At 43.3% G+C, this 22,886-nt stretch overlaps 2 pseudogenes; both read right to left on the bottom strand.

Moving 5' to 3' along the window:
• Positions 1–1,152: 1,152 nt before the first annotated feature.
• LOC129550945 (regulatory solute carrier protein family 1 member 1-like) lies at positions 1,153–3,240 on the bottom strand (annotated as a pseudogene).
• Positions 2,570–5,555, bottom strand: LOC129550944 (protein DDI1 homolog 2 pseudogene; annotated as a pseudogene).
• Positions 5,556–22,886: the final 17,331 nt, after the last annotated feature.

Raw genomic sequence — 22,886 nt, 5'->3', positions numbered from 1 at the left:
TCTAATGAAGATCTAACAAAGTCCATTTCCTTTTGTTCAGTCCTTTCCAGACTATCAGAGAAATAAAAATATGGTGCATGCATGCTAAGACACTCCAACTGTGTCCAATTCTTTGCAACACTATGGCCCACCACACTCCTCTGTCCACGGGATTCTCCAAGCAAGGATACTAGAGTGGGTTGTCGTGCCCTACTCCAGGGGATCTTCCCGACCCAGGAATGGAAACTGCTTCTCTTACACCTGCATTGGCAGGTGGGTTATTTACTACTAGCGCCACTAAAAATATGGTATAAATGTGCAACTGGAATCGTGAGCACACAGAAACCTTGGTTGCCATTCTGGCCATGAAATCGTCTTCTCAGGAGCCATATGAATTCAGAGGACAAGATCCTTTCCAGCACATCCCCTTCCCATGACTCCCCCCCCACCCCCAATAAAGTCCCTAAACTGAGAGATTTTGTTCAGGTAGGTATCACAGCTCAAAGCCAAAAAGAGGCTGACCGGAATAGTGGGTCCTTGACCTCTCTACCCTTCCCACCCATAGGCTTACTTCCCATTGGTGGTACATCTGTTTTTTGAGCACTGGGTAGAAGATTATTTTTCAGACAAGATAGGGTTTATTTGTACTTTTTATGCTATATGTGTGTGTGTGTGTGTGTGTGTGTGTCTTCAGTCATGTCTGACTCTTTGCAACCCTATGGACTGTAACCTACCAGGCTCCTTGGTCCATGGAATTCTCCAGGCAAGCATACTGGAGTGGGTTGCCATTTCCTTCTCCACAGGAATCTTCCTGAACCAGGGATTGAACTTGCATCTCCTATGTCTTCTGCACTGGCAGCCAGATTTTCAACCACAGTGCTACCTTGCAAAGGAAAATATATAATACCATCGATTTTATTCCAGAATACATTATCTTAATAAAAAGCTTTTGTGTGCACATAAGTGCCAGTACATTTCTGAGACCCAAATTTTAACAAATAGAATAGACAAATTCATAAGACAAGAAATCATAGAGTACTTTGGCCAAAAAAATAAAAATATCTGGCTCAACATTCTGCTTGCTGGTTTTACATATGCTGTATGAACAGTGAGTATGGATGTGTTATAGCTTTCTTGACAGAATGAAGTAATGTCTAGCTCACTTTTCCAAGGTTATACAGGAACTACAATGCTCTTTGACAGCAAACAAGAAGTGCAAAGACTGCATTTCCACCATCTCAGTGCAAAGCACCAAGAACTTCCTGCAAAAGATAGCCAGCACGGAGAATCTGGTCAATGTCTGCAGCAGGAAAAATTAATGGTGCAAGAAAGGAGGGACGAGATGCATGGCTGGGAGGGGGTTCCAATTTCAGAGTGGCTCTGAAGCTTCAGAACATTTTCTCTGGTCTCAGGCCTGTCTCCCACTGGATTCTGTGTGCCCGGATCTAAATCTTTAACCAATATGAACCTGGATGACGATGACTCAGTTTGCTCAGAAGTTTGATTGAGGGCATCCTCCTCACTTGCTAAAACTCTGGGTGAAATTTCTATACCGAAGATGCAGTGTAGTTAATTAGATATTTTAGCTGAGGCTAGAGTGACAGAATTGCTCTCATTTATCAATTCCCTAGACTTGGGGACACCTTCCTTATCAGTTATCAGGTCATCACCTAGACCCCTAAAGTTAATATTTTCTACATCTTCTACTCCAGCTGAAGTGTCTGTTAATTCTTCTGTCTTCATAGATATGGCCTAATGAAAAGAGACTTGTGAACACTGATCACTCTGGGTAGCTATAAGATGTTCATTTGGGGACCATCTTTCAGAAAGATCTTTATTACCTGTCTGGCCCTCAGTTACTGTCTCTGATTGACAGATAACATCTTCAGATGTACTTTCTGAAGCTGGTTTACTACAAAAGACCAAATTCATGAAGTTCCTTCAAGGCTGCTGTTATAGATAAGCAAGATTCCTCTGTTTACTCCACAGAGGGCTAACTGCCACAGAGACTTAAAAAGACTTATATTTGTTCAACATTATTTTCTGGAAGCAGTACATCCTGAATGGAAATGGACTTACTCAAAATTTCAAAGGAAGGGTTTCATTTCTACTTCCATCAAGGGACTATCTAAGGTGAGATCAGATACACCAATGTTCTTGACATTAGTATTCTGATTGCCTGCTGAATTAAGCAAAGCAACTAGGGATTGTTCTATTGTATCTATTTACATAAGAGTTTCTGAATTTGAGGAGCCAAAGCATCCTGCTGCTAAAATTCTACCTGAAGGTAGAATATTTTTCTCTTAGCCTGTCTCCCTTCACTGTAGTTTCCAAACAAACACTTCTTATTGATTGTTACCTTTTTTCAAGAAGTTCAAGGTCTTCTGTGTTACAAAGATGTTCTCCACCATGTGAAGCATTTTGTCGTGTACTCTCATGCTGTTCATTCCTTGGTTCTTCATGTTGCTGAAGGCTATTTACTTGACTCAGGTACTGATATTCTGGATGCCAATTGTTTTCACCTGTAAGCCTCTGTAGTTCTTGCTTCCTAGTAGTTGTGACAGATGAACTCGCTTTCTGTCTTGTATGGAGATGAGATCTGAGGCCCTGGGTGTTTCTTTCTGCTTCCCAGGTGGCTCCAGGTGAAGAATCTGCAGGAGATGCAGGTTCGGTCTCTAGGTCTGGAAGATCACCTGGAGGAGGAAACGGCAACCCCACTCCGGTATTCTGAAGGGATAATCCGGTGGACAGAGGAGCATGGTCAGCTACAGTCCATGGAGTCGCAAAAAGTCGGACACAACTGAGTCAGTGACCGCACACATGCTTCTTTCAGCAGATTTCTCTAGGCCAACTGCACCCACGGCTTCTTTGAGTGAATTCCGCAAAGGAATAGCTGTAGTCTGGTTTGCAGGAGCACTGTCTGCTGAAGAAGCACAGTCAGAAAGGTCCTGTAGAGGAAGATGTTCTTTCATTTCTGAGGGTTATCTGGAATTCAGCTGAGGCCTTCAATGTCTTCACAACTTTAGGTTCAATGCTGTCTGGGTCACTGGGCTTGATCGGGGGAGCAGACTGAAGCAGAGACGGAATCAGTAAGACTTAAGAATTACCAGTCACGAGTGTCTGTCAGGAAGGATGGGCTTGATGGTTAAATGCATTTAAATTGGTGACAATGATATTCCCAGTGAGTTAGTTCCTTTACTGCTTTTTCCCTCTGGTCTGGGGCCCACTCCAGCTCAGTACACACACACTATACATATGCATTATGGCTTCTGACACTCTGCATCTTCTATGGATTTCTGAAGGGCTTCTGCTAATTCTTGGTCAGCAGTCTCCTCTGGCCTCTTACCTGGCCCCATATGCCAACGGGGTACACTCTGGTAACTCTCCCTCAGGAAGGAAGATGGTCTGAGAGCCTGTGGTGCTCATCATGAATACATTTTTCTTGAGGTCAATGGAACATTGATGCCATTTTAGCATGTCCAGTCCTGGAAGCACATCTACAGGCTCTTCCTAAAGTACAGAGAAGGAACAAGCCAGGAAATCTTCTTCCTTCTGAAGCTGAACTAGATGTACCCTTCCAATAATCTTCTGGGAGCCCATTCCTTTGGCCATCCCTGCCCACCAATAGTCCACCAGCCTCATTATATTACAGCTTTCTGCACAAGTTTGGTTCATCATAATCATCCGGGCACCAGAGTCAACAAACACTTTCACAGGATGTCCATTCACTTCGCAGTTAATACAGCACCATTACTCAGCCCAAACTTTCCAGAGCCTCTTCCATGGTTATTGCCATGTTTTCCTCCATGTTCTTTTACCTTGTATCTTCTATTTCTGCCTGAGTTTCAAGATTATAAGGGTCCACAGAAAAGAGACAAATCCTTTCTTTCTCTCTCCGTGAGGCTCCATCAGGACCCAAGAAAATTTCTCAAGATCTCCTCTGAGCTGAGCATCTGCCAGGGGTAGGTTGTGTTCCTTCAGCAAAGACAGAGGGGGCTGGCAAGCAATAGGTCTCAGAGCAAGGCTGGATTGACCAAGCCCTGAAGCTATTTCTCCAAGAGATGAGTGGGACTGCTGAGCTCCTTGTAGCTGGCGCTATGGGAATTTTAGGTTTTTGGCTTTAATTTTTTTCCTGGAAGGCTGATTTTATATTAAGAGGTGAGAGTCTTTCATACATATAAGTAAAATAGGCTATAAAAAATAAGTGCCTCAAAATAAAATGGCTCTTATGGCAAGCCACTCCAGTACTCTTGCCTAGAAAATCCCATGGATGGAGGAGCCTGGCTGGCTGTAGTCCGTGGGGTCGCTAAGGGTCGGACACGACTGAGCGACTTCACTTTCACACATTGGAGAAGGAAATGGCAACCCACTCCAGTGTTCTTGCCTGGAGAATCCCAGGGACAGGGGAGCCTGGTGGGCTTCCGTCTATGGGGTCACACAGAGTCGGACACGACTGAAGTGACTTAGCAGCAGCAGCGTAGCTCCCCATACCCACCTCTCTCTTCACACCTCTCACTTTAGAAGTACTGTTGACTGAAAGTACCCAGTTGTATTCCTTTGAAGAAAGCGTTCTGATAGACGACGGAGTCTGTTGGGTAAGTTTGGGAACTGCACCGGAGGCCGAGGGTCTGCTTTCTCCTTGTGCGGTAAAACCCCAGGGCCGCCGTCTTGTAAGCCTTCAGCAGCCCATGACCCGTGGTGCTCCGTGAGGTCTTTCCGCGGAGAGGGTCTGCTCTCAGCTGCAAGGAAGGCGGATTTCAGCCCGCACAGCGCCGGAGGCGTGCAGCTGCGAGTCGGCGTCGACCTGGAGGGAAAATGTCACCTCGAGGAAGACCCTCCGCCCCCAGTACACGGTGAGCAGCCTGGCCCGGGTGGACCCGGCCCTGCTGGGCGCTGCCTCGGCTGGGCGTCGGGGCGGCAGCGGGGCCAGGGGGTGCTGCAGGCGGCCGCTCGCCAGATAGTTGCGCCCCTCCCTACGGCGCTCGGTCGCTCGGCGGCCCCCTTGGCGAGCGGGGCCGCCGCCACCGGCCTGAGGCCGCTCCTGGTTTTACTTGAAAGGCTGCTGCTCGGGCTGTTATCTGGTTAAGCAGATGAAGGGTGGACAGTATTGACTCATACTTCCCTTTCTGGTTTTTGACGATGTTCTTCTGAAACAGAGACACTAGAGTTTTCTGTGTCTTGGCTGCATAAGAGAGAGGAGAGAGTTGGAAGAAAAGGAGAACACCCCTTCTTAGGGGAAAGGCTGAAATGATAACTGTGACACTGCCATGAGAGATTATCCTGGAACAACAACCTTAAGACCATGTTTTAAGACTGGAAGTGTTATATCCATATTTCCCCTCCAAAGCCCCCCGTTTTTAAGCAACCTTTAAAAAAGTCTTTATTGAATTTGCGACACTATTGCTTCTGCTTTAGGTTTTGGTTTTATGGCCAGGAGGCATGTGGAATCTTAGCTACTCGACCAGAGATTCAACACACACCCCTTGCCTTGGAAAGGGCTGCTAGTCTAAACCACTGGATCGCCATGAAAGTCCCTATAAGCATACTCTTATAAACTGTTTCACCTGCTTCTTCATTGCGGAACAGCTGAACATGCATTTAGAGAGCTGACCCTAACCTCTACACAAATCTTATTAATAAAAAACAATGTCAATTAAATGGATCATAGACCTAAATGTAAAAGCTAATACTATAAAACTTCTATAATACTATACAACTTCTAGAAGAAAGCATAGAGAAATTTTGTGACCAAAATTAGGTAAGGTCCAAATTTCTTAGATTTAGCACACAAAAAATAAACCATGAAAGGGGAATTCTCTGGCAGTTCAGAGGTTAGGGCTCAGCACTCTCACTGCTGAGTTTCCTGGTTCTATCCCTGGTGGGGAACTAAGATCCGACAAGCTGTGAGACCAAAAACTAAATAAACAAATAAAACTTAAAAAAATAAAAATAGAATATTCAACTGAAAAAAAATAAAAGGAAAAATTGATAAATTGCATGTCATCAAAATTAAACATTTTAATTTCATCAAAATCATTTGCTCTTGCACAAAAATGTCAACTGCATTGATTAATTCATTTTAAATAGTTATTAAATTTTTATCATGTGCCAACACCCTTTTAGGTGTTGAATTATGGCAATGAACTGGATTCCCTCTATCACACTGGAATTGCAGAAAAATGAAAATCTTTAAAAGCTTTTCAACAAACAAAAAACACAAAACAAAGCAAAGTTTATTAACACAAGCATCCCTGCTATATGTTTTTAAGTTTTTTGTTTAAGTACATGGACAGGATGCAATACCAGAAAATGAGGGGAAAATGCTGAGAAATAAGTATGTGTATTATCATTTGGTATTTGTTGAATCTTGTATCATTTGAGCAAGAATCCTAGGGATGTGTATGCAGGATAAAGAACATTAGAGCTTTGGAGGATGGTCTGAGGCCACATTTCGCTCCAGATTGTGTATTGTACTGTGGGACTTGAGAATTAGGCAACCATGGGTTAGATGATTAGTTCCTGCCATGAGCTGTGGGATCTCAGATTGTGATGAACATGCCTAGCTTGTAGAGTTGTTGTAAGGATTAATGAGGTAATGAATGCGCAGTGCGTAACTATACCTCAGTAAAAGGAAACTCACTGGATGATGACAGTGATGATCATAATAAAATCCAATCAGTTTCCAAAAGTTGACCGGGACTGAAAAAGTCACTTGTTAATTTTGAGAAATATGCCTGCTCCCTCGGGTTTGCGGGAGGATTGGGACACTTCCTTTCCTCTCCTCAACCCGTGCGTATGACAGGTATCACTAACCAACCCGCCACAGCACTCTTCAGTCAGCCTAGATCAGGCTTCAAAGTCCTGTCCAGGCAGACAACTCTCCAGTTGGCACTGGAGATAAATGTGTCTGCCATTCCTAACCTAAGGGTTCAGTAGACAACTGAAGAATGACTATAAATTTATTTTTCTTACAAAGGCCCAAGTTAAGCCTAACAAGGGATGACTACGGGTTCTAGAAGGTGCTTGGCCACAATATACTACAAGTTTATATCCTAAATAATCAGTCACTGGTTGACTTTTTATTTAGTTAAACTGTGTTCTGTTGGTTCTAAATTCAAAAATAAGTGATTGATCATTTACCCAACTCTTGGGAGTTCTTAAAAGTAGGTCTTTGATTTTTCAAGCCTAGAGCCACATACCTGCCATCTCATTTTATAATTAGAGGGGTTGTTCTAGGTTAGGAGGCCCTTGAGCTCTATCTGACAGGAAATAGCTCCATGAGGCAGAAAGAAAACCTGTCAGGTCAATGTTCTGGTAATCTGACTCAGCTAAGGCAATGATGCTCAAAAGGGCAGAAGCTCCCTTGCGGCATGGTTCTCAGCCTTGGCTACTGCATAGAATCAACTGAACAGTTTTTAAAACCCCTAATGACCAGGAATCGGTCCTGACCAACTATTAACACATCAGAGGCTCTGCATATGCTGCCCAAGTGTCAGCATTTAAGTTAAAGCTCTTACAGTAATTCTGTGTGCAGCCAAGGTTAAGAATTATTGTTCTAAGGTGTTTTGGACATTTACAAGGTGTCTCTATTGTCCCAATAATTGGGGCAGAGATTATTGCTGCCATTTTTCTTAGCAGAGATATGGATGAGATGTTGTTATGTCTTATAATGCCAGGACAATTCCTTCCCAATAAAAAAATTGCCCCACCTTTTGAATGTCCTACTGGATATCAATATGGTTGAAAAACTTATATGACCTGTACCTTACAAATAAACACAAAGTATTATTTGCATGTTTTTAATTCATACACACAGAATTTTCCTGGAATGTAATCAGCATTTAAATCAAGGTAAAATTTTACTTTATTTAGAAATTTACTAAGAGTTGCTTACCTTGTCAGATAATCATATCACCAATATCAGCACTACTTGTGGTATTTGAGTTGTCAGCATTTGTAGCTGTGGTTTCCATGGTGATGCTATAAATAAGTGACAGTCTCTGATGATCTCTTTGTGCTTGAATGTTTAGATATTGCAATGTATACGCCTTTCAGGGAAGACCAAGTTTTGTTTTTTTTTAGTGGCTAAGAAACAGTTAACAGGTTTTACCACAGTGTCAGTGTTTTGGGATCTCAGAGATTTTGCACCTGGACACTCTTAGGGCCTTTCAAAGTGGAGCCAGAAAACACCTTTTTCTGTTTGTTTGTTGTTTGTTTTTTCAACTGTCTTTTGCCTTACTGTCACCCTTCTATGTCATTCTTGCCTCCATGTAAACTTGTGAGAGCTATGGCTTCTGTTTAGGAAAGCCTTAACTAGGCGTTCTGTGCTTTTATGAACAGAAGAACTAAAACTATTCTTTTGGGGCTCATCCATAAATCTTAAAGGCTAGACTCTTAACATTTCCTTTCCGTTTTCCATCCAACCCTGACTTTGCTCACCTTGAGTACTGTATTTGCTAGTGAAGAGATTCATTTCCCTCATTCAGGGGGACACTGTCGAATGTTGCTGTCAGAGTCCATCCAATCTGTGCCAAATAAACTGTCAGGTCTTGTAAGCATAATATACTAGGGTCTTTTTCCAGGAGCAATCCTCTGTGTAACCCATTTTTCACTGCGAGGACCTTAAGTACCATAGTTGGAGGTGGTGGGGAGGGGTTCATAGCCATCTGTGGATTTCCAGCTGAGGAAGCACTGAAAAGGTAACATAACCCCATATTACAAAACCTCATATTTTGAATAGGATAATACACAAAGCATTCCAGATAGAGGAGGATCCATCTAAATGTTAAGGACCCTCCAGAATGAAGGTTTCACAGTGAGTATCCGACACCATCTAGTAATAGAATTTCTTCTTATTTAAGGAGAATTAGTATTTCTTGTTGCCTGGAGAATCCCAGGGATGGGGGAGCCTGGTGGGCTGCCGTCTATGGGGTCTCACAGAGTTGGGCATGACTGAAGCGACTTAGCAGCGGCAGCAGCACTATTTCTTGAGTACTAATTAACAGCTGGGAATAGTATTCAGACTTTTATACATTGTCTTCACTAATTCTCCCCAAAGCACTTAGAGTTAAGAACCATGAAGTCATTTCACAGATGAGAAAACGGAAATTCAAAGAGGTTAAGTTACTTGACCGAGTAAGTGGCAGAACCTGGACAACCCTAGTATGTCTAGCTTCATGGTTCAGGAGATCAGCTGCCACGCTTTAGGCTCCATTGCCTTACCTAACACGTTGTGTGTGCTGTAGTTTACACTTGCTTCCTTATATTTGCTCCTGGCGTATCCTCTGCTGCTGCTGCTAAGTCACCTCTGTCGTGTCCAACTCTGTGCGACCCCATAGATGGCAGACCACCAGGCTCCCCCGTCCCTGGGATTCTCCAGGGAAGAGTACTGGAGTGGGTTGCCATTTCCTTCTCCAATGCAAGAAAGTGAAAAGTGAAAGCGAAGTCGTTCAGTCGTGTCTGACTCTTCGCGACCCCATGGACTATAGCCTACCAGGCTCCTCCGTCCATGGGATTTTCCAGGCAAGAGTACTGGAGTGGGTTGCCATTTCCTTCTCCAGGCGTATCCTCTAGTCTGACTCAAAATCCTGTGTTTGACCAGAGCCCCCAGCTAACTGGACCAGGGAATGCTGTCCCTTGGAAATAAAATGTGAGTCACAACTTTGAGCCACATTTGTTAATTTTAGCTTTCCAGTAGCCACATTTTAAAAGGTAAAAATAAATAGATGAAATTAATGTTAATATGTTTTATGTAATCCAGTACATCCAAAGTGTTATAATTTGAGCATGTAATCAATATAAAAATTACTAATGAAATAATTTTCACTTTTTTGTACTATAACTTCATAATATGTTATATAATTACACCTCCAGCACCTCTCAGTACCCACATTTTAATTGCTCAGTGTGGCTAGAAGCTACTGAGTTGGACTTTGCCAATCTCGATGCAGAGATCTCAATCCTCATAATAATCGTAGGTGTTCTTCAGAGAATAGGAAAGAAAGAAAGAGCAAGTTTCTTGTTATTTGCTTGATTTAGTACAAGAAAAGAATAAAAGGAATAAACTCTATAATTTCCATCTACAACTATGGTCATATTTGCCTGAGAGCAGATGAGAAGCTGAGTGATGAGTCTACGCCATTGCATTCTCACTGACATTCTCTTAGAGGGATGCTAGACACAGAAGATTAGGAAGTCCCAAACCCTGTCCAAAGGGTGACCCATGAAGCCAGCTCACTGAGGACATCCAGTTGGGTCACCATCAGCTCTCAGTCCTCACATTCACTCTCACACCTGCCCCAGTATGAGAGGCAAGGTGCATGAGCCAGCCCTCAGGAGCATGGCACAGGCTCTGTTCTTCAAACACTGATTCTTATATCTGAAGAGCAGAGGGAAACCTCAAACCTTCCCTGCCCGCCCCCAGACCTATGGACAGTCCTCTACTCTAGTGTTTCACAGACTTCTGCACATATCACAGTCACCTGGAGGGCTTGTTAAAAGTCAGATTGCTGGACTTGAGCCCAAGAATTACTGATGCAGGGAGTCTGGTCTAGGGCCTGTGAATGTGCATTTGCAGTAAGTTCCCAGGTCATGCTGCTGCTGCAGGTCCAGGGACCACACTTTGAGAACCAGCACCCAATCCTAAAGAATCAATAAATAATTCAAGAGCAAGAACAAATCTAAAAGGCACAGGTACCATTTTCACCCTTAATGAGACCAATACGATTTTTACATCACTGATGTGTTTGACTGTTTTTCCCCTGCCTCCCATTATCTCCTCTAGTCCAGGAAGGGATATTGTGATTATGATGAGAAGAGACAACACTGAAGGGAAGAAATTAAGGGGGGTGGGAAAGCTGGAGGGACATAAGGAGAAGGACTGCGACAGATCACTGGGAGTTCAGGGTGGTGGAGAATCACGTGAAACCGGTACTCAGAAGGAAAAAGAGCAGCAGCACCCCCAACCCTGGCCCATTCCCCTCAGCTCGGACAGATGTACAGATTAGAGGCAAGTTTGCCAAGTCACAAAGGCATCTCAACGAAGATGATTTTCCTCTTTGCTTTTGAAGTGGGGACACTGTGTCTGAACTCTGTGTGACAGCAGGCAGTAGCAAATGCATCAGAGTCTGGGACACCTTTTGGTATGAGCTTCTTCATTTCTAACCTTTCAGGGCACCTGGATGTTAAAAGGAGGAGCAATGAGACTTGCTTAGTTGCAAGCAGCTGGGAATTTGGAATGCATCTCTGGAGATACATGCTGAGCCTGGCTCAGAACTTCCAAGAAAACTCAGTGGGAGGGAGGAAAAACAGTGCAATGACATGACGCCTGGTAGGGCTTGCCTCGGCCTTGCTGAGTCGCCCAGAGATTGCGTTCCAGCTGTACTGCAGTGACCCAATGTTCCGGTAAACAAGGGGGGATGGGCAGGACAGACCTCAGATCAGGCTGTGCCGAGGCTTTTAGAGTAGAACACAGGGGGCTAGCTGGGTGTGGTCGGGGTTGGGGGGTTGCCTTTGTGCATTTCCTGGATCAGGGCGGTACACCCACACCACCCACCGGACACACATACACATCCTCATTTCCAGTGGAACTTGGACAAATATCAAATTCTCAGCTGGTCTAATCTGCAATGGTCAGAAACTAGTGAACTCCTTTAGGACGCCTCCCAGGAACCCCAGAACAGGAGTGTTCAAAGGGGCCACTGAGTCAGGCCAAGGCAGGCTACCGACTAATACTGTCCACTCCCTAAGCAATATTTCTGCCTTCCAGAAAGACAGACCTGCTGCAGACAAGCACAGTCAGTCAGTCCATTTCCCTATTTGATTTCATGGTACAAAACAACTGACTGATGATCCTATGATTCCTTGGGTTTTTTTCCTACCCTCCCTGCCTCACCCCTCCCTGTCTCATGCCTATTTTCTTCACTTCATTTCACCAGCCAGTGAATGGGCTTAAGTAGAAATCAGAGGGATTAGTAAAAATATGAGGAAGAGTACTCGGGCTTAGAGAGCAAGGTTTTGGAAGTTCCTTCCCTAAGTGTCTGTCTGCCTGGAGCTTTGTAGCCTTATTAGCATAGATAGGTTCCCCCTCCCATCACATAAATGTGTGAGTGTTATTTTGGAGTCCACACGACTACTAGGTGAGCAAATGATTCATTGTCCATACTGGGACTGCTCTGAGAATTAGAGGTGGCGGGTGCTATTGAAACTTCCGGGACAAAGCCCTTACCCAGGACATATGGTCACCTGCATGACTGGTGGGTTCATTTCTCATCCTACATGTCACCATCCCACCTCACGTCACAAGTTACGTTGTTATTGTGGCCAATTTGTCCTTTCCCTTTCCTGGTTTTTGACCAACTATTCCTTTATTTTCTTGGATAACAGTGATCTTCAGGTGATCATTAGATCTCTGTGTTGAAGTGGGAAAAAGTCAGGTTTAAAAAATTCCCCATATGACTCCTCCACTGAAGGTCTGGGTGGTGTTTTCCAGCAATCTCCAGAAGCTGGTTTTCTATTCCAGAGACTTAGTTCATTCTGGATTTTAGTGCCCAGTGAGTATTGTGTCAGCTTTTACTCACCAAATGGTCACACCCCAGTTTTCGGACAAGCAGAACATGAAAAACGGTCATCATGTCTTAAGTACTCAGGGCAGGAAAAAAAGCCTTTCTCATACTGTTTCCTTCAGAATGAGGATAGTAGGCCAGGCCTCCTTTCTATTTCTCTAGTGTGTGTGGATTATTTCTAATGTTTATAGCCACTCTGTGAAGTTCTAATTATCCTCATTTTATTGACTAGGGCTGTACGTTGAAGCCAGAAAAAGGAAGTCGGCAAATAGTGTGTGTGCCTGCTCAGTTGTATCTGACTCTTTGTGACCCCATGGACTATAACCTGCCAAACTCCTCTGCTCATGGAATTTTCCAGGCAAGAATACTGGAGTGGAGTTACATTTCCTTCTTCAGGGCATCTTCCTGACTCAGGGATCAAACCCGAGTCTCTGGGGTCTTCTGTATTGGCAGGTGAATTCTTTATCACTAGCGCCACCTGGGAAGCCCCAGCCAGTTCAGTTCAGTTCAGTTCAGTCGCTCAGTTGTGTCCGACTCTCCACGACCCCATGAATCACAGCACGCCAGGCCTCCCTATCCATCACCAACTCCCGGAGTTCACTCAAACCCATGTCCACAGAGTCGGTGATGCCATCCAGCCATCTCATTCTCGGTCGTCCCCTTCTCCCGCCCCCAACCTTTCCCAGCATCAGAGTCTCTTCCAGTGAGTCAACTCATCGCATGAGGTGGCCAAAGTATTGCAGCTTCAGCTTTAGCATCAGTCCTTCCAATGAACACCCCAGCCAAGTAGTATCCAAATCCAGATTTACCTGGTCCCAGAGCCCATTCCTGTGCTCCACCAGGCCATCTATATACCTGCCTTTGCAAATCTGACTTGACTTCCTTCCCCAGGGACTGTGGGACCTATAGACTCTTTCGATGGCAGCCTTCATACAATGCTGAGGCCCTCTCTCATAATTGGCTAGCTTAGAATAACCTCCTGATGGACACTTGCTTGTTCTTCAGAGACCCATTTTTCTTTCTTTTCCATTATGTTTGGTGATGATTTCGTAGTCCCACAAGCCCTACTTACTGCACATCGAGACTCTGGCAGCCCCAGAAAAGTACTGGGTGTGATAGCACGTGGGCTGGGGGTCTGGCAATTTTGGCTAAAGTTCAGAGAGGTCAGAAAATCTCAGACCCGGTAATAAGATTAGATTAAAAACAACAGTGAGACGAAAGGTGTAGTGACTTTGGGTCTAAGTCTCCTCTAGGATCAAGACTCAGTAGCAAGCAAAGGTCTCCCAGGCCAAGCACCTGCCAGGGCAGCATTCTGTGCATGGAAGCAGGGAGCACATCGGCTTAGAGCTGGGACCAAGGTAGTGGAGACTGCTGCTGCTGCTGCTGCTAAGTCACTTCAGTCGTGTCCGACTCTGTGTGACCCCATAGACGAAAGCCCACCAGGCTCCCCCATCCCTGGGATTCTCCAGGCAAGAACACTGGAGTGGGTTGCCATTTCCTTCTCCAATGTGTGAAAGTGAAAAGTGAAAGTGAAGTCGCTCAGTCGTGTCCGACCCTTAGCGACCCCATGAACTGCAGCCTACCAGGCTCCTCCATCCATGGGATTTTCTAGGCAAGAGTACTGGAGTGGCTTGCCATTGCCTTCTCCGAGTGGAGACTAGGACAGACTAATTACCTGAAGTTCTGAATGTCCTTCCTCATCCCAATTGACTTACCTCTGATCATTCTGCCAGGTGTATACGTTTCTCTAGCCCTGAAAGACCATTTCTCACAATGCCTGACTTCCTTCTCTTCCCCTGCCTCTTTCAAAATATAGCATAGTGTGCCCATGAGCATGGGCTTGGAAATCAGATACCCCTGGATTTGCTTCTATTGGCTGTGTGACTTTGGGCATGTTCTAACTTTTGTTTGTAATCCTCATCCATAAAATGAGGATGATAAGTAGAACCTACTAGAAGGATTAAAATAAGTAAAGTTATCATTCACATGTTATAGGGTAAGCATTCAACAAATGATTAGTGTTCATATTACTGTTGTTGCTATGGCTTGAGGTTGGCATAATTTCTTCCTCCAGAATCCTCCAGCTTGAGTGCAGTAGGAACAGAGAACATGTAAGAGAAGGACTCTAGCATCGATCTAGTTCAACTTCTTCACTTGGGAAGGAACCTCGTGTTCAGAGAAGGTTAATTGGCTTGTCCAAGGTTATTTGCCTGAATACGTCCAACCTTCATATAAGGGAGTTAATTAGTCAAAGCAGGAGAAAAAGCTTTGGCTTTGGAATCAGACACGTGAATTTTTTTCCACTTGCCAGCTTGGAGGTCTTCGACAAGTGACTTGACCCTATTCTGCCTCATTTCCTCATCTTTGACAATGAGTTAGTAGAGCCAGTCTCCCAGGACTGCGGAGAGGACTTAGCAGGCTGGTATAGATCATGTACTCAGTGGGCACTAGTTGCTTGGCTCCCCACACATCATTAGAACCTTCCAGGGCCAGTTATTACGGTACAGCCTAGTAGAAGGAACTGAGTGCAAAGTGGAGCTTGGAAACACAATGAGCTTTGCCTGAAAGTTGAAACTGGGACATTGAGAAATAACTTTTGCTTATCAATCTGCAAATGCCCACTTTACAGAAAGTTGGACGCATTAATCAGACAGGAATTCCCTCTGATGAGGCTCAGAGCAAAGACTGAGAAGATGATCTGTGGTCTGACCTAGGATTCTAAATGAGGGAGAATGAAGAGAGCTGGGGCTGGAGTGGAGGGGAGTAGTCAGGGAAGATAATCTTGAGGACTTTAAACTGATCTCGTAGAATGTCTTCCAAAACAATTTTGAAAGCACCCTGGTTTTTAGACACAAATTGTATTTTGAATTGGTAACACAAAGTAGGGGGTGGCTTTGAGATGGGTGGCAATTTTTCAGATGCAGTGGTTTTGGAACAGGGAGCACAAGGCAAGTTTTGGAATGAAAAGTGAGTTCTGGTGTGTGTTTGTTCCAAGATGAATATGGAGAAGGACATAGATACTCCACAGAAGCTCAACCCCTGAGTGATCCGATTACAGGTTTTGAAATGGACCCAGGGACAGAATTTGGAAACTTAAAATGGAAAGGCAGAGGAGAAGCAATTTTGCAACTAGACAAATGACTGACTCTAAAAGTCCTCTGGGGAGAAAAAGGTTTGGAAAATGTTGTGTAAGCCATTTCTAAATGCCCCAGGGGAATTAGAATGTACTTTTCTAGGGATAATTAGGGTAAGATTGATTGAGTCTGAGAGAGGACTGTGGCCTTGTTCTTGTAATTCACCCAAATGCTGGGTGACCGGTGGAATGGAGAGTAGTGATGATTACCCTCAGTGGAAGCAAAGTATATGGCCCTGTTTAACAAACAAACAAGTGACAAACACAGCAAAGAAATTTGTTCTTAAACTATAAACTTCTTAAGTATTGGGCCTATGTTCTTGTCACCCGGTAGGCCTAGTGCCTGCCAGAGGGAACACATTCCATAAATATTTAAATGAAATAATGGCTTGGCTGCCTTAGAAGATAGTGAGTTCACCAGCATACAAAGTATTCAAGCAGTAGTCACGCAGCAGGAACTGTAGAGATGCTTTCAAGATCTTTGGGGTATAACTAATAATCATTAAGATTGTTAGCAATCCTAAGATTCTGGGCCTCCAGCATAGTATAGTGATTCTCTATAACAGTTGGATCTGATTTGAACATTGGGGTCCCAAGTAATAATTATGAAAATGTTCAAGGAACTCCAGAGAAGAATAGATGAACATAGGAAAACACAACAATCCAAAATCTACAGGATGCAGAAAAAGCAGTTCTAAGAGGGAATACAATACAATACTTTATAGCAATACAAGCCTACTTCAAGAAACAAGAAAAATCTCAAACAATCTAACCTTATATCTAAAAGAACTAGAAGAATACACAAAGTTATTAGAATGAAAGAAACAGCAGAATCAGAGCAGAAATAAATGAAGTAGACATTAAAAAATTAGAAAAGATCAATGAAACTAAGGTTTGGTTCTTTGAAAAGATTAAAAAAAAACAAAAACCCGGATAAACCTTTACCCATACTCATCAAGAAAAAAGAGGGCCCAAATAAATAAGATCAGAAATAAAAGAGAAGTTACAACTGACACCACAGAAATACAAAGTATCAAAAGAGGTTACTATGAACAATACACCAATAAAATGGACAGTGTAGAAGAAATGGATAAATTCCTCGAAACATGCAATCTCCCAAGACTGAATCAGAAAGAAAATATGAACAATCCAGTTACCAATAATGAAATTGAATCAGTAGTTTAAAAACTTGCCCCTCTAAAAAACATCCCCCCTCCACAAAAACATCCAGGGCCAGATGGCTTCATAGATGAATTTTCTCAAGCATATGTAGAACAGTTCAGTTCAGTTCAGTTGCTCAGTCGTGTCCGACTCTCCACGACCCCATGAATCACAGCACGCCAGGCCTCCCTGTCCATCACCAACTCCCAGAGTACACTCAAACTCATGTCCACAGAGTCGGTGATGCCATCCAGCCATCTCATTCTCGGTCGTCCCCTTCTCCTCCTGCCCCCAACCTTTCCCAGCATCAGAGTCTTTTCCAGTGAGTCAACTCGTCGCATGAGGTGGCCAAAGTATTGCAGCTTCAGCTTTAGCATCAGTCCCTCCAATGAACATCCAGGATTGATCTCCTCTAGAATGGACTGGTTGGATCTCCTTGCAGTATAAGGGACTCTCCAGAGTCTTCTCCAACACCACAGCTCGAAAGCATCTATTCTTCGGCGATCAGCTTTCTTCACAGTCCAACTCTCACATCCATACATGACGACGGGAAAAAACCATTGCCTTGACTAGACGGACCTTGGTTGGCAAAGTAATGTCTCTGCTTTTTAAAATACTATCAAGGTTGGTCATAACTTTCCTTCCAAGGAGTAAGCGTCTTTTAATTTCATGGCTGCAATCAGCATCTGCAGTGATTTTGGAGCCCCCCAAAATAAAGTCTGACACTGTTTCCACTGTTTTTCCATCTATTTCCCATGAAGTGATGGGACCAGATGCCATGATCTTTGTTTTCTGAATGTTGAGCTTCAAGCCAACCTTTTCACTCTCCTCTTTCACTTTCATCAAGAGGCTTTTGAGTTCCTCTTCACTTTCTGCCATAAGGGTAGTGTCATCTGCATATCTGAGGTTATTGATATTTCTCCCAGCAATCTTGATTCCAGCTTGTGCTTCTTCCAGCCCAGCGTTCCTCATGATGTACTCTGCATATAAGTTAAATAAGCAGGGTGACAATATACAACCTTGACGTACACCTTTTCCTATTTGGAACCAGTCTGTTGTTCCATGTCCAGTTCTAACTGTTGCTTCCTGACCTGCATACAGGTTTCTCAAGGGGCAGGTCAGGTGGTCTGGGATTCCCATCTCTACAGTTAATACCTATCATTCTCCAACTATTGTGCAAAAATTGAAGAGAAAGGAATACTTCCAAATTCATTCTATGAGACCAGCATCACCTTGTTAGCAAAACCAGACAAAGAAACCACAGAAAAGAAAATATCCCTAATGAACATATTTCCAGTGAACATTGATGCAAAAATCCTTAACAAAATGTTAGCAAACAAAATTCAACAGTACAGTAAAAGAATCATACACCGTGGTTACATGAGATTTATCTCATGAATACAAAGATGATTCAAATCAGTCAATTTGATATACCACATTAACAAATTGAAGGACAAAATCATATGATTATCTCAATAGATGCAGAAAAAGCTTTTGACAAAATTAAATATCCGTTTATGATAAAAGCTCCAAACAAAGTGGGCACAGAAGGAATATACCTCAACATAATAAAGGCCACAGATGATAAGCCCACAACTCAGTGGTGAAAAACTGAAAGCATTTCCTCTGAGATCAGGAGCAAGTCAAGGATGTCCTCTCTTACCACTTCTATGTAGTCTACCATTGGAAATCCTAGCCACCACAGTCAGACCAGAAATATAAATAAGAAGAGAAGAATTAAAATAGTCAGTTTACAGATGACATAATACTATATGGAGGAAATCCTAAGAATACCAAAAAAACATTGAAAGTGAAAGTCCCTCAGTCATGTCTGACTCTTTGTGACCCCATGGGCTATACAGTCCATGGAATTCTCTAGGCCAGAATACTAGAGTGGGTAGCCTTTCCCTTCTCCAGGGGATCTTCCCAACCTAGGGATCAAACCCAGGTCTCCCACATTGCAGGCAGATTCTTTACCAGCTGAGCCACAAGGGAAGCCTACAAAGGAAGCCCACAAGGGAAGCCACAAGGAAAGTACTAAAAAATCATTAGTACTAATAAATTCAGTAAAGTAGCAGGATACAAACTTAATATGCAGAAATCTGTTTCTATACACAAATAGCAAACTATCAGAGAAATTAAGAAAGCAATTTTGTTTACAATTGCATCAAAATGAGTAAAATACCTCAGAATATATCTAACCAAGGAGGTAAAAGACTTGTACTTGGAAAACTATAAGACATTGCTGGGAAAAACTGAAGATAGCACAGACAGATAGAAAGATATGCCATGCTCATGGATTGGATGAATTAATGTTGTTAAAATGACCATACTACCCCAAGAAATCTACATATTCACTGCAATCCCTATCAAAATATCAATGGCATTTTTCACGGAAGTAGAACAAATAATTCTTAAAAAACCCAAAAACCCTGAATATCCAAAACAATCTTGAGAAAGAAGAACAAAACTGGAGGTAATATGCTCCCTAATTTGATACCATACTGTCACTAAAACAGACACATAGGTCAGTGAAATAGAATAGAGACCCCAGAAATAAACTCACACTTTTATGATCAATTAGTCTACGACAAGGAAGAAAGAACATGCAATGGGAAAGAAATAGTTTCTCAGTGTATTATGATGGGAAAACTGGAAAGTTGCATGCAAAAGAATCAAACTGGACTTCTTTCTCACACCGTATATATTTGTGAAAGTCACTCAGTTGTGTCCGACTCTTTGCAACCCCATGGCGTATACAGTTCATGGAATTCTCCAGGCCCGAATACTGGAGTGGGTAGCCTTTCCCTTCTCCAGGGGAGTCTTCTCAACCCAGGGATCGAACATTGCGGTGATTTCTTTACTAGCTGAGTAGTCTTTATATACTTGAAATAGGTTAAAGTCTTAAATGTAAGACCTGAAACCATAAAACTCCTAGAAGAGTACATAGGCAGTACACTCTTTGACATCAGTTTTAGCAGCAATTTTATTTTTTTGAGATTTCAGTCAAGGGAAACAAAAGCAAAAATAAATAAATGGTACTATATTGGACTATAAGGTTTTTCAGAACAAAGGACACTGTCAACAAAGGCAGCCTACTGAATGGGACAAGATATTGGCAAATAATATATTCAACAAAGGGTTAATAACCAAAATATAAAAAGAACTCCTACAACTCAGCATCAGAAAATCAAACAACCAGATTAAAAAAATGGGCTCAGGACTTGGATAGACATTTTTCCATAGAAGACACAGATGGTCAGTAGGTACATGAAAAGATGCCCCAGATCACTAGTCATAAGGGAAATGCAAATGAAAACTTCAATAAGATATCACACCACATGTGTTAGAAAGGCTATCACCAAGAAGACAAGAAATAACAAGTGTTGGTGAGGATGTGGAGAAAAGGAAAACCTTATGCACTGCTGATGGGAATGCAAATTGGTATGACTACTAGGGAAAACATTATGGAGGTTCCTCAAAATATTAAAACTAGAACCGCCATTTAATCCAGCAGTTCCACTGCTGGGTCTTTAACCAGAGAACAAAAACACTACGTTGAAAATATATATGCGTCGCGGAGAGTTGGACACGACTGAGCGACTGAACTGAACTGAACTGAACTGAACTGAATGTTCATTGTACCATTATTTACAATAGCTAAGATATGGATGCAATCTAAGCGTTCATTGACAGACAAATGTATGTCCATTGACATATATATGTGTGCATGCGTGTGTGTGTGCGTGCGCTCAGTCGTGTCTGACTCATTGCCACCCCATGAACTGTAGTTCTCCAGGCTCCTCTGTCCATGGAATTTTCCAGGCAAGAATACTGGAGCAGGTTGCCATTTCCTACTCCAAGGGATCTTCCTGACCTAGGGGTCGAATCTTGTTTCTTGTGTCTCCTGCATTGGCAGGAGATTTCCTTACAACTAGTGCCACCTGGGAAGTCTATATATGTACAGTTTGTCCTTTGTTTTTGTTTCTCTTTCCTCCTAGTTGAATTTATAGCAGTAATAAAATAGCATTTACTTTTTCTAAAATGCAGTCTTGGGAAACAGAGAGATCTTAGCTTAAGGTTTTTTCTTTTTCCTTTACTGTAAAAATTGATTGCACTCTACATCACCAGGCTTCTGTACCATTTGTTTGCTTCTTGCCCTCAGAGGACACTTCTCCACAGGGTGGTCCCACCCAGGCTTTAGAGGTTCTAGGCAGGATTTATATGTTGGCTTACAGCTGCCCTAAGCAGTTGGCTGCTGCTGACTCCTCCAGGTTTGCATGGCACCTGGATGGGAAGGTCCCTGCCTGTTGTCTCCCAGCCTCCCCGTCCCTGGTCTTCCGACATGCTGTAGCTCCTCTGCTGAGCTAACAAGATGCTGCCCTGGTTCTTAACACCTGGGCTCCCACCTGCCTGTTTCCCACTATCCATGGAAGAAGTTGGACTTCTCTGGTGGTTCAGCTGGTAAAGAATCTGCCTGCAATGCAGGAGACTTGGGTTCAATCCATGGGTCGGAAGATCCCCTGGAGAAGGAATTGGCAACCCACTCCAGTATTCTTGCCTGAAGAATCCCATGGACAGAAGATCCTGGAGAGCTACAGTCCATAGGGTCACAAAAGTGTCACGACTGACTTTAAGGACACAACTGAGCAACCAAGCACATGCACCATGGAAGAAGGTATTCTGCAGTTGAGCTGCATGGCAGAGTGGAGCGAAGGATGGAAAGAAAGAGAAACGTTTGCTAGCACTTTTATCTTAAAATAATGATTAAGAATGCACTCTATAAAACAAATAAAAAAGTATTTTAAGTACAAGGCTTAATGGAGCAATCACAATAATGGGAGCTAACACCATGACGCTGTAAGCCTTTGCCCATTCTGTAAATATTTACTGAATTCCTGTCACCTGGGGATTCAGAACTGAGCAAAACAAACAGGCCTCTGACTGGGGAATTGCCACCCACTAATTATTTATCATTCCAATAAATGCCGTCATGACAACCTATGGTAAATGCAATAAAGGGAAAGTCCAGGACACTATGGGAGAGTATAACTAGAAAGTCTGTTTTGGAATGGGAAGTTAAGAGGGGACATTGAACCTAAGACCTGGAAGGCAGGAATGAATCAGCCAGATGTGGAACATGCTGGTCAGCAGAAACACCTAGGGTAAAACCTACCCATATGAAAGAAGATGAGAGAGTGTGGTCTGCCAGGAATATGGTGAGCAGAGGCGGTGGCTGGTCAGGAAGCAGAGCCTGATCACACACTCTGAAGCGGCCACATAGAGGACTTCAGATTTCAACTAAGAGTGATGGTTCAAAAAACTAAGATCATGGCATCTGGTCCCGTCACTTCATGGCAAATGGAAAGGGGAAAAGTGGAAACAGTGACAGATTTCATTTTCTTGGGCTCCAAAACCACTCCAGATGGTGACTGCGGCCACAAAATGATAAAATGCTTGCTCCTTGGAAGAAAAGATATGACAAACCTAGACAGCATATTAAAAAGCAGAGACATCACTTGGCAGACAAAGGTCCCTCTAGTCAAAGCTTTGGTTTTTCTAAACAACAACTACTCCGGTATGACCTCATTTAACCTAATTAATGACATCTGTTGTTTTGTCACTAAGTCATCTCCAACTCTTTTGTGACCCCATGGACTGTAGCCCATAGGCTCTTCTCTCCATGAGATTTCCAGGCAAGAATACTTGAGTGGGTTGCCATTTCCTTCTCCGGGGTCTCTTCGTGACCCAGGGATCGACCCTGTGTCTCCTACATTGGCAGGTGGATTCTTTACCACTAAACCATTAGGGAAGCTCAGTTAGTTACATCTACAAGGACCCTATTTGCAAATAAGGTGACATTCAGAACTACTGGGGATTAGGACATATCTTTTTAAAAAACTAAGTGCTAAGTCGCTTTAGTCATGTCTGACTCTTTGCAATCCGATGGACTGTAGCCCGCCAGGCTCCTCTGTCCGTGGGATTCTCCAGGCAAGAATACTGGAGTGGATTGTCATGCCTTCCTCCAGAGGATCGTCCCAACCCAGGGA

This window comes from Moschus berezovskii, chromosome 17 (genome assembly GCF_049115385.1).
Source record: "Moschus berezovskii isolate FMDL1 chromosome 17, NW_MosBer_1.0, whole genome shotgun sequence".
In the NCBI taxonomy this organism is placed as follows: domain Eukaryota; kingdom Metazoa; phylum Chordata; class Mammalia; order Artiodactyla; family Moschidae; genus Moschus; species Moschus berezovskii.
Note: the sequence above shows the minus strand (reverse complement) of the source record. Positions and strands in the feature narration are given on the sequence as shown.